This window comes from Rattus rattus, chromosome 14 (assembly GCF_011064425.1).
Source record: "Rattus rattus isolate New Zealand chromosome 14, Rrattus_CSIRO_v1, whole genome shotgun sequence".
In the NCBI taxonomy this organism is placed as follows: Eukaryota; Metazoa; Chordata; class Mammalia; order Rodentia; family Muridae; genus Rattus; species Rattus rattus.
In genome coordinates, this window is record NC_046167.1 from 55,698,729 (window position 1) to 55,706,655 (window position 7,927).

Genomic DNA, 7,927 nt, shown 5'->3' on the forward strand with positions numbered 1-7,927 from the left:
AAGGGTTTATTCGGCTTACAATTTCACATTGCTGTTCATCACCAAAGGAAATCAGGACTGAAACTCAAGCAGGTCAGGAAGCAGGAGCCAATGCAGAGGCCATGGAGTTATGTTACTTCTGTCTTGCTTCCCCTGCCTTGCTCAGTTTGCTTTCTTATAGAACCCAAGACTACCAGCCACAAGGGGCCCTCCCACCTTGGTCACTAATTGAGAAAATGCCTTATAACTGGATCTCTTGGAGTCTTTTCCTCAAGGGAGGCTCCTTTCTCTGTGATAACTCCAGCTTGTGTCAAGTTGACACACAAAACCAGCCAGCACAATATATTCTTCAGTGTAAATGAACATGAAATTAATCTTGTTAGAAACAGAACTAGAGGAGGAAGGGGGTACTTGAGAAGTGGGATGGAAGCTGTTTCTCTCAGGAGTTCCCATGGGGTCAGGGAGGAGACACTGAGGAGACATGACCAATGCTCAGTCCTTGGCCTACACACATGCTCTTCTGATTTGCTTGCTTTCTTTGTTTCTTCATTTCTTCCCTGTATTTCTTTCTTTCTTTTTTCTTTCTTTCTTTTATTCTTTGTGTCTTTCTTGTTACTTCTTGCAGCTCTGTTGATGGTTTACCATTCTACATTTAGCTCCAGGTGTTGCAGTTCAAGATGCAGGCATGGGCCTCTTCATGTCGCATAGATTCTCCCTCTGGAGCAACTGTACATACTTCAATGCAGTTAGCAGCCATGCTTTGGTGACATCTAAATGTGATTCTTCAGCCTACACCTTTGCTCTGAGCTTCAAGTCTGCCCATCTCTCTCTCCATGAAGCACCTCTATCAGATGTCTCAGAATGTCAGGTGCAACACAGCTGAAGTGAGACAGTGCTGTTCCCACCCCCACCCCAGCTCTGTTGTAGCATTTGCTGAGTTGGTACACGGTCCCTGCACCCAAAAGTCTGCAAGGGAATTGTCCCTAGTCCCTCTCTCTTTCATTCTCTTCCATGAGCCAATCACTGATCCAGCCATTCTTTCCAACTTCAAAGTCACAATGCTTTGCTTAACTTGTGTGACTGCATAGCCTTATGGTTCACCTTCCCTCACCCGTTTGACTCCCACCAAGTCCCATCTCCAGACCTGCCCATTCAGTGGATCTGTTCTTCACTCTCTTTGGTCACCGTTTGCTGAAAGTCTTTCTAAGCTTTAGGGATAAAAGCCCACAACCATCCCAAGACTTAGAGTGTCCTTACTCATATCTCTGGTTGTCTTATCTCTGTTCTTGGGTGACAGACACAATTTTGTACATATACAGGTATGTCTTGTGTGTAGGTATGAGCATGTAAGTGCAGGTGCTCATGGAGGTCAGAAGAGGGCGGTCTATCCCCTGAAGCTTGAGTTACAGGGTGTTGTAAACTACTGATTTGGTACTGGGAATCAGACTCAGGTCCTTTGGACAGTGCATGTTTTAATTGATGAGTTGTCTCTTCAACTCCTGCTGTTGCTTTTAACTGACACAAAATTCATATGTTATAGAGCACAGTGTGATGTTTCAACATGTGTGTATTGTATAATAATTAAATCAACAAAGTTATCATGACTATTGCCTCAAACATTTGTCAGTTTTGTATGGAGAGCACATATAGTCCTTTCTTCTAGCACTAACGCTTTAATTTTACATGTGGCAGTGCTTTTAATTGGCATTAGTTCTTGTTGCTCCTCCTCCATTCCCTCTTTCTACTCCTCCCACTGATAAACTTCCTAGCCCCAGTGGCTTCCCTTCTGCTTCCATTTCACTTGCATTTTCTTACTCTTCCCCTATTAAGATCTTTCTTCCTTTAATGGTCCTCTTTCTAGTTTCATATATATAAGTCCAGGATCCACATTTGAGAGAAAATGCATAGTATTAGTAATCTGCCTTATTTCATGCAGCAAAAATGATTTCTAGTTTTTTAAATTCTCTGGCAAGTGTTATAATTTCATTCTTCTTCATGGTTGAATAAAACTCCTTTGTGTCTAGGCCCCAAGTTTTCTTTATTAACTCATTTAATGATGGATGTCTAGATGGGTTCCACTTCTTAGCTACTGTAATAGTGCTTCAATAAACATGTACACAGAGCCAAGATTTTAAGTCTCCTGGAAGGCATCATAGTCTGCCATCCCCAGGCTGGGCTATTCTTTCTCTGACTTCCAAACATCACCTCACTGCTTTCCTTGTTTGTCTGATTTTCCCTCATCTATATACTCTCATTTTAGAAACTGCTACCATGTTTTATTGTTTTCAAACATACTTTCCATGTAGTAACAACTCTGAATTGTGGTACCTCAGCCTGGGTTCATCACTGGTATGGGCTTTTAGGATGCTATTGCTTATGTTCATTTGTGTCTATGTTTACATCATCAGTGGAAACCTCATGGCATGGAGAATGAGACTGGTGGTCCAGCTATGAATCCTGAGACAAAATGGTTCACTCGGTCACTCTTGTACTGGGAGTAAATGATTGTGGTGGGGGAGTGAGGGATGGTGGGTCAGATTGAGACATAATTGCACATTTGGCTTGCAGCACAGTACCAATAGCTTTCAGTTCTTTTATGGATTCTTTTCAGAAATATCACACCACAATGCTCTTAATGGTGAGGAAAATGATATTGTGTGGGAAAGCATCCTCATCAACCATTCCGTGATGGAAGTAAGTACATGGACTCAGTACAAAGAGATTTTAGGAATTCCTTAAGAACCTCAATATGCTCTCTGCCCCCAATTCCGAAGATCACCGAGATCGTCTTCTACAGACTTTCTCCACCACTCTATCCCTTTGTCTCAGCCTCCAGCTCACAGACGCAATCCTGGGAACTCTCCAGAAATACCAGCCAGGAAAGCAGATGGGTGATCTTCACTATCCCCCCTTGCCTCCAAACCTAGTCCCCCAGTCTCAACCCCACCTTATAGAAGACCACCCACTGTTCCTCTCCTCCTTCTCTGCTCCATTACCTTTCAGCACCCCCTCTTCTAGTTCATCCCCATTCCTAAGTGCCAGCTCCCGACGCCTAGAAACATTCTACCTGGGACCCCCAGTGCTTGCACTGGCAGGACCATTCCCTACCAGCCAACCTATGGCTAACTCACTCTCCTAAGAACCAGACAGAGCAACAGAAACAAAGTATGGAACCTACCCAACAAAGACAAGACCAGATATCAGCACCTAGAATTACAATCATCCCAAAGCCAGATGTCTACATGCCAGCCTAGGAACCCAATCAGTAAGAGGACAATGTGTTCTCACTAGAGCCCAGCAACTATACTACAACAGGTCAGGATAAAGGCTTTCTAGCTGAAGTACTAGGACTTGAACATAGCTATTATGAGTATGTTAGAGCTTCTTAAAGAAGATATGAAAAATCCATTAATAAAATCTATGAAGCCACAAACCATGGAATGAAAAAGAAAAAAAAAAAAACCAACCCCAAAACTTGTATAGCCACTATGGAAATCAGTGTGACAATTCCCCCAGGAAACAATGTCAATCTACCTCAAAGATCCAGGTGTATTTGGGCATATATCTGAAGGATAATTCATTGTATTACGGGAACATCTGCTTGACCCTCTTCATTTCTGTTTTATAATAGCCAGAAACTGGAAACAACCTTGATGTCTGTAAACAGATGAATGGATAAAGAAAATGTGGTACATTTGCCCAATGGAATATTACTCAGTCATTAAGAAATGAAATTGTGAAATTTACAGGTGAGTGGATGGTGCTAGAAAGTATCATTCTGAGTGAGGTAACTGAGACCCAGAAAGACAAATATGGTAGGTATTCACTTCTATGTGGATGTTAGCTGCTAAGTCATTCTCAAGTAAGTTATAATCTGTACAACCACACAAGTTAGACATAGAATAAGAGACTAGTGTGGAGGGGTGGATCTCACTAGAAAGGGGAAATATAATACAAAGCCATGGAAGGACAAGAGGGGATAGGAGTGGAGGGGGAGGATTAAAAAGAGAGGGGGAGGTGGGCAAGGGAGATACAGGGTAAAAAGCAAAACTAAGGGTCATTGGAGGTTTGTATGGAATCCAAATACAGTAGAAGCTTCCTAAAATAAGTAACTCTATGAAGGTGATCTAAATGAAATCACCAAATACTGTGGGGAGATAGGGCCCCAACTGGAATCTCTTGTCACCAAATAAATCTTTCAACACTTGGAATTGGTTAAGGTTAAATCTAATTGAGTTGTTGGCCAAAAGGGTCCAATGGAAATCCCCTACCAACTCAAGGTATGGCCAAGGCTATTGGCTGCTCTCTAAAAACTGACAGCAAGGCCTACTGTTGAAAAGAACACCCAATGACTCATTGAACATGACAAAGTTGAGCTGGTACCTACCTAGTGTTCTTGATGCTTAAAATACTCTGCATGCTACCAAAGGAGAAAAGTAAACCCCAACCTAGCTACAAAGTCTTTGATCTACAGTGGTAACCTACCTGTAAGGTACCCGGATGCAATATGGTGCAATGTTTGTGGAAGTTGCCAACTACTATTTGACTGAAGGCACACTGCAAGAGATGGAATCCATACTTGACACCCCTTCGGTGGCCAAAAACATGAGACTAGATAGGACCTAGGGGAGAAACCAAATGTTACTGTAAGGCTAAAATAATGTAGCAATTAAATGACTCCTAACAACTTTCTGCTATACTCATAGATCTGTGCCTTGCTCAGTCATTATCAGAAAAGCTTCCTTCCTGCAGCAGATAGGAACAAATACAGAAGTCAGCAGCCAGAGAGTGTGCATAAAGTGAGAGACCTTGGAGCACTCCACCCTAAAAGGGATATCTTCATCTAATTCTTCCCCTCATGGCTCAAGGAACTCTGTAGTAGAGGAAGCAGAAAGAAGGAAAGAGAGGGGATGGAGGACAGAAACAAGGCTTTGTAAACACAGCACAGTTGATATGCAGACGAACTCATGGAGGCAGCAGGCACAGGGGCTGCACAGCTCTACACCAGAGGGGTCCTAAAGCTGAGAGAAGTGGATACACACTATGACCCCTAACCCAAAAGCTATTTCCAACTGAGAAGTGCTTGCAATGAAAAATTTAGTTTTCTCCAATAGAGTCTGACTGGGTATACAAACTGGGTATACACACTTAAGGGCAGGCCCCATTCTCAGCTGTAGGTGGCCAACACAAAATGAATTCAGTGACATCCTTCGAAGGTCTTTGTTTCACAATTCTATGTTGGAGCTATTTAGTTAATTATTTATTTGTTTATTTATATCTTTCAGGGCCTTTATGTGTATATATATATATATATATATATATATATATATATATGGCTTCTGATTTAGTTGTGGGATTCCTCTCTCTGTCTCTGTCTCTCTGTCTCTCTCTCTCTCTGCCTCTCTCTGTGACTTTTTTCCTTCCGATTGTTTTGTCCTATTCTTACTTTTTTAAATCTGATTTTATTTTATTATTATTACTTAGAGACTTATTCATTTTCTAAGGAGAGATAGAAAGGTTGTGGATCTAGATTGGAGTTGGAGAGGGGAGCAACTGAGAGGAGCTGAGGAAGGGGAAACCATAATCAGAGTATACTGTATTGAAAAAAATCTATTTTCAACAAAAGAAAGGACTTATCTCCCATTCTATGATTTCTCCTAGTTGTGCAAACAATGATATTTAATTAAAATCTATGTCAAATAAAGTGAATGGAATATTCTGTGTCATATTTAGTAGGAATTTCCGGTCTTAGTAGTGTGTGTATGTCACGTGATTTTACCTAACGCTTGGTGAAAGAGCTCTCAAGAACAGCTGCTGGTGCTCAAATCAAGCTGGGTCATTATGTGACAGACTTTCTCTTAATCCAGCAGCTCCTTATATCACAAACACCTCTGAGAAACAGTACCTGCTTAATTAGTTAGCATCTGGAAGGCTGAACGCTCAGTGTAAAAGGGTTTGTGATCTACTTACTGCTCCCTCTCTCCCAGACACCAGAATGCAGACATTGTTCAAGTGATGCCTGTTTGTATTTGAGGCATAGCTCAGTAGCAGAGCCCTTGCTTAGCAGACTAAATGTCCTAAATCCAATCCTGAGCAGTACAGGAAAAGAAAAGAGCTATTTGTTTAGACGAATGAATGAGTTTGATTATGACTGTCTTCATGACCTCTGCTATCCTGGAAATAGACAACTCTACAGAAGTTCTGACTTCACCACAGATAGGATGTGGAACTGGAAAGTAACTTGGTGGGGGAGAACCAGGGTAAGAAGAAAGCTTTCAATTGCTAAGAAGTGGTTACAACTCTTGCCTGAGCGAGGGGCCTCTGCAATACCAATTTATTGCACTGAAATGCAGCATTCAGCTTAAGCTTCAATGTTCTGCTTCCCCTGCATCGCTGGGCACAGTCACAATTTATTACCTGTAAGCATCTCTGTTACTGCCCTAGGGAGAAGGGTCTAGGAGGGTCAGCCTTCCTGTGTGAGATGGACTGTAAGAACACATCCCCGACCCCAATACTGACATTTTTAAACAATAATTTTTTTAAAACAAGAATACTTCCCAAATGGCTGAAGACTTGGCCCCAATTAGTAGAAAGTTTGCTTAGCTTGCACAAAGTACTAGGTTCAATCCCAAGCACCACTTAAACATGCTTGGTTCAAAAGTTTAAAGTTATCCTTAGTTACTTAGGGAATTTGAAGCCAGTGTGGGGTATGTTGTTGTAAAATTAAAAATAGGGCTTTCTTTTACCTCGTACTAGATCTGGCACCATAGTGCCCCATGACATCTGTTTGATATTTTCATCTCAGTCAGCAAAGCCTCTCACCCGCTTTGCTCCATCCCATATCACACTGCTGATGGCTAATCTCTGAGCCTGGCAACAGTCTCTCTACCTGTCTAGTTCCCAAAGCAGGTTGCCACCATGTCAGACACACACATTCCAATTCCATGGTGGCCCAACGTGTCGTGTCCAGCCACCACACACTCTCTTGAATTCAACTAAATCGCCACATGAAAGAACACACAACACAATAACCTCTGATCCAATTGATAAGATATAATTGCCCACCTAGACATACAAAGCGCTGTACGCATCCATCCCTAAGAATATTCATAACAACCTATAAATGTGCAGAGAGGAATCTTAACATCCGCCTCCATGTTCTCCCGGCTGCTTCTCTCTCTCTCTCTCTCTCTAGTCTCCTCCTCCTCTCTAAAACTTTTCACCCTCCCATCCTTCCTTCTCATCTATTGACAGGCCTCATTCTATCTTGTACCTGCCTTCACCTGCATAATAACATCATCCTACAGGGTACACGAGACTGAAGGGTGGGGGCAGACAGACAGACAGGCACAGAGACACAGAGACACAAAGAGAGGAGGGACACGAAGACAGTGAGACAGAGACAGAGAGAGCTAAGCTAAGCAAAGCTGTAAAAGGCCGTCCACTTGCCCTTGGAGGTGTTACAGGTATGTTTGCTGCATCACACGTTCTTCAGTAGGCAACAGAGTGGAGCGAGGCTATGCTCAGCGTTCTGACCTGTGAACATCTGAATGGTTAGTAGCCTAATATTCCCTGAAAAAAAAAAGCAAGCCTGAGAAAACCATCAATCAGGTACCAGGCAATCCCCAGTCATGTTCCCAGGATGGGGAGAAAGCTGGAGACTAGAACACTGGCCTGGGACTAGTGCTCTGGGAGTGAACCAGAGACGGATGACCCTCACAAGAGGCAACTCAGGCAGACCAGACAGGAAACAAGCCTGAAATGAACACCAGACTGGCACTATGAGGCCTAGACAGGAAGCTACCCTGAGATTTTCACCAATCTAGCAGCACAAGCCTTAGGTGGGGAAGGAGGCCATGCTCAAGAAGACCCCTGCCCAATGGCATAATGCTCTAGTGGGGCATAGCATACCTGGGACCATTCCTGAGATGAACCCAGACACCAAATG

At 42.8% G+C, this 7,927-nt stretch overlaps 1 non-coding gene across 1 annotated transcript; it reads left to right on the forward strand.

Moving 5' to 3' along the window:
* Positions 1-7,423: 7,423 nt before the first annotated feature.
* On the forward strand, positions 7,424-7,549 carry LOC116884086. Its single transcript, XR_004385829.1, has one exon. It is a non-coding gene; the product is annotated as a small nucleolar RNA SNORA17 (small nucleolar RNA).
* The last annotated feature ends 378 nt before the right edge of the window (positions 7,550-7,927 follow it).